Below are 4,989 nucleotides of genomic sequence, written 5' to 3'. Positions count from 1 at the left end.
GTGCCGCGGAGCGGCTGGGCCCGTGGGCCATGGCCACTGAGCCTGCGCGTCCGGAGCCCGTGCTCCGCAACGGGAGAGGCCACAGCGGTGAGAGGCCCGCGTACCGCAAAAAAAAAAAAAAAAAAAAAAAAAAAAAAGAAGAAAGTGATGGGCTGGATATTCATATATCTATTTACTATTTTAAATCTGTAACTTAAAACTTGTCCACAAACTCCAGACCTAAATGGTTTCCCTGGTGAATTCTGTCAAATAATTAAGGAAGAAATAATACCAATCCTACAGAAATGCTTTTATAAAGCAAAAGAGAAAAGGTGTTTCCTAACTCGTTTTATGAGTTCAGCATTATTCTCGTAAACAAACCAGACAAAGGGATTACAGGCGTCCTCTGTTTTTTGAAAGTCTGGTTTGTGCCACTTGACTTTTGTGAAAGACCTTTATCAGTACCTGTTTCTGCTAACTGAAGGAAATCCCAAGAGGATTTTTGCTGTTATGGAAAAAGGCAAACAGCTTTCAACGCTTGTTTCGCAGTGAGCCCTTAGCGAGGCAGCGTGCACCCCAGAGTGGCAGCAAGCGTGGCCCGGCCACGCTCCTCCCCGGAGCAGCACTCAGCATCTCCGCGTCTCAGCCTCAAGCCTCCACGCTCTGAACTGTGTCTGTGAGCATCCGTGCTTTATCTCGATTTATTTTGTGCATCCATTAGCAAGACGTGTCCTAAGGTCCTTGCTTCTTTGCTTTCTGCCATTTCGGCTTACAAAAGGTTTCATAGGATGCTCTACTTCCGGAGAGCGGAGAAAACCGGTACTAGAAAGCTACAGACCAGGGCTCCTCAAGGACATAAACGCAAAAAACCCTTAACAAAATATTAGCAAATTAAATCCAGCGACATACAAAGAGAATAAACATCCTGGCCAGGTGGAGTTTGTCCCAGGAATGAAATATTAATTTAATCTTGGAAAATCAAGCAATGTAGCAATAATTCATCACATCAGTAGACAAAACGAAAAACCACATGATCAACTCAATAGATGCAGGAAAAGGATTTGAGAACATTCAAAACTCATTCATGATAAAAACACACGGCAAACTGGAAATAGACTGAAACTTCCTCAGACTAATGAACGGAATCTAGGAGAAGCCAACAGCTAACATCATGTTTACCGGCGAACAATTATAGGCTCCCTCCCTAAAATTAGAAAGAAGACAAGGATGTCCGCTTTCCTCACTTCTACTCAACGTTATACCAAAGCTCTTTGGAAATGAAGTCAAGTAGAAAAAGAATAAAAGGAAGGGAAAGGAGGAAGTGAATTGGAAAGGAAGAGATAGAACAATATTTACAGCCGACCTACTCTTAATATGTACAAAAAAGTAAATCTACAAGAAGTGAATAGAGCTACAAAAATGAACCTACAAAAAAGTGAATAGAACTAACTAGAGTTTAGCAAGATTGCACATACAAGGACAATACACAGCATATCAATTGTGTTTCTATATACTAGCAACTAATAATTGGAAATGGGGATAAAGATAATACTGTTTACAATAGTGTCAAAAAACATGAAATACTTAAAGTTTACCAAGATGTATGCAAGAGTTTTACACTAAAAACTATATGCTTATGGATGAAAAGACAATACTGTTTAGATGTCAGTTGTCCTCAAGTTGTTCTATAAATTCGACACATTATCAAGCTGATTCTTAAATTTATATGGAAACTCAAAGATCCTAGAGTAGTCAAGACAATTTTGAGAAAGGATAAAATTTGCACCAGCTTGCATTACCCAATTTCAAGACATGTTAGAAGATACAGTAATCAAGACAGTTATCATATTGGAATAAAGACAGACAAGAAAGTCCAGAAATAGACCTGTGGGTCATATATAATCGACTGATTTTTGTTAAAGCCACCAATTCTATGGGAGAAAAGGTAAACTTTCTAACAAATAGCAGTGGAACAATTGGATAGCCATGTGGGAAAAAATAAACGTTGACTCGTGTCACACCATACATTAAAAAATAACTCACAATATTATAAATCTAAACATAGAGCTAAAATTTTTTAAACTTTAGAAGAAACTATAGGAGAAAAATTCTGTTACATTGGGTAGGCATAGGTAGGACACAAAAGGTACAAACCAAAAGCACTGATGAATTAAACTTCATCAAAATTTAAAATTTTGCTCTTGAAAGACAATTTCAAGAAAATAAAAAAGCAAGTCACAGACTAGGTAAAAATATTTGCAAAACGTGTATCTGATATAGGACGTTTATCCAAAACGAGAACTCTTACAATTAAGTTGTAAGAAGAAAAATGATTCATTTTTTTTTAAGTGTAAAAGATTTAAACAGACACTTCACCAGAGAAAATATATGACTGGCAAATAAGCTCATGAACAGATGCTCAACACTATTTAGTTACTGGGGAAATGCAAATTAAAGCCACATTAAGATACCATTACACATCCACTGGAATGGCCAAAATTAAAGAGACTAGCAATATGAAGTGGTGACAAGGTCTTTGAGCTATGGGACCTTTCATACATTGCTGATGGGAAAGCCAAAATGATACAGCCACTTTGGAAAAACAGTTTGGTAGTTTCTTATAAAGTTACTAAATGCCTCAGCAATCCCACTTTTACATAATTATCCAACAGAAATGAGGACATACGTCTATACAAAGACTTACTTGTACACAGATTTTCTTAGCCGCTTTATTAATAATAGCCCCAAACTAGATACATCCAAAGTGTCCATCACTTAGTTAAGAGATAAACAAATTGTGATACATTCATTCATTAGAAGACTACTGATAACATGCAACAGTGTGGATAAATTCAGAAACATCATGGTAAGTAAAAGCAGACACTCAAGTCTACACAGTGTATAAGTGCATTTATATGAAGTTCTAGAAAAGGCACAACTATAGTGATAAAAAGCAGAACAGTAGTGCCTGGGGTCACGGTGTGAGAAAGGTTTGGTGGTAAGAGGGGCACAAGGGAGCTTTTGGAGGTAATGGAAATGTTCTGTCTTGCTTGTCGTGATGTTTACAGGGTATATACATTTGCCAAAGCCCGTCCAACTGCACTCAAAATGGAGAATGGATAAATAATGGCATATTATTCAATAATAAATAGTTATAAACTACTGATGTATAACAGTGTGGATAAATCTAACAGACATTATGCTGGGGAAAAAAACCAGACACACAAGAATACATATTGTATTATTCTGTTAATCTGAAGTTCTTGAATAGACTATATATATATATATATATATATATAATCTACATATATATAATCTACTTATATATATATATATAATCTACTTATATATATATATATAATCTACAGTGAAAAAAAAGAGAGATGTGTTTGGATCTGAAGCAGGGCCCGGGGAGTATTGACTGGGAAGAGGTAACTTTTGGGGGTGGTAGTGATGTCTGCATTTTGATTGAAGTGTAGGTTACACAGGTGTGTACATTTGTTAAAAAAAAAACTCATTGAACTGTATACTTAAGCTCTATGAATTTCACTGCATACAAATTATTCCTCAATAAAATTTTCTTGGGGCTTCCCTCGTGGCGCAGTGGTTGAGGGTCCGCCTGCCGATGCAGGGGACGCGGGTTCGTGCCCCGGTCCGGGAGGATCCCACATGCCGCGGAGCGGCTGGGCCCGTGAGCCGTGGCCGCTGAGCCTGCACGTCCGGAGCCTGTGCTCCGCAATGGAAGAGGCCACAACAGTGAGAGGCCCGCGTACCGCAAACAAACAAACAAACAAAAAACCCCAAAAGATTTTCTTAACAATTAAAAAATGTTTTCATACACATTATTTTGTTTGCTCTCCACAACAGACTGACAGAGGAATGCAGCGAAAATGCTCCCCATTTCACATTTCAGAAATCCAATGTTCAGATAAAAAATTCTATGAGTTTCCTGAGATCACATAACTGTGACAAGATTCAGTCTTTTACTCCTATTCCATTCTTCTTTCTATTACTTGTGGTATTTAGTGGTTTTAGCTGAACCATGAAACAGGGTGTAAGTTGGGTCTTTTATAAATACGTGAATGGGATATAATGTTCCAGAGCCAAACCAAACCTGCATGTTTCCTGAAACAATTGACTCAGATAAAAACTAGAACATAAAAATATTCTCTGCATTGATATTTCACATAGGCATGCACAACGTTTATTTTAAAAATTTAAAAATTGAAATATAGTTGATGTATAATATTATGTTATTTTCAGGGGTACTAGGTAGTGATTTAATATTTGCATACATTGTGAAATGATCACCATGATAAACCTAGTAACCATCTGTCCCCATACAAAATTATTACAATATTTTATTTATATTCCTTATGCTATATATTACATCCCTGTGGCTTATTTATTTTATAACTGGAGGTTTGTACCTCTTAATTCCCTTCACCTTATTCACCTGCCCCCCCACCTCCCTCCTCTCTGGCAACCACTCATTTGTTCTCTGTATCTATGAGTCTGTTTCCATTTTGTTTTCTTTGTTCGTTTTGTTTTTTAGAATCCACACAAAGTGAGATCATACAGTATTTGTCTTTCTCTATCTGACTTATTTCACTTAGCATAATACCCTCTAGATCCATCCATGTTGTCACAAATAGCAAGATCTCATTTTTTAATGGCTGAGTAATATTTCATCAGTAATATACATTGCATGTATATATATATGTGAATATGTATGTGTGTCTATGTATATATATATGTGTGTGTGTGTGTGTGTGTGTGTGTTGTCTTTTTTGATAGTAGCTGTTCTGACAGGTGTGAGATGATATCGCATTGTGGTTTTAATTTCCCTGATGATTAGTGTTGTTGAACATCTTTTCATGTGCCTGTTGGCCATCCATATATCTTCTTTGGAAAAAGGTCTATTCAGGTCCTCTGCCCACTTTTTTTTTTTTTTTTTTTTTTTTTTTTTTTTTTTTTTTTTTTTTTTTTTTGGGGTTTTGGGGCCTCCCC

This window comes from Physeter macrocephalus, chromosome 6 (assembly GCF_002837175.3).
Source record: "Physeter macrocephalus isolate SW-GA chromosome 6, ASM283717v5, whole genome shotgun sequence".
In the NCBI taxonomy this organism is placed as follows: Eukaryota; Metazoa; Chordata; class Mammalia; order Artiodactyla; family Physeteridae; genus Physeter; species Physeter macrocephalus.
The sequence above is the reverse complement of the archived record's forward strand: the minus strand, read 5'-3'. Positions refer to the sequence as shown.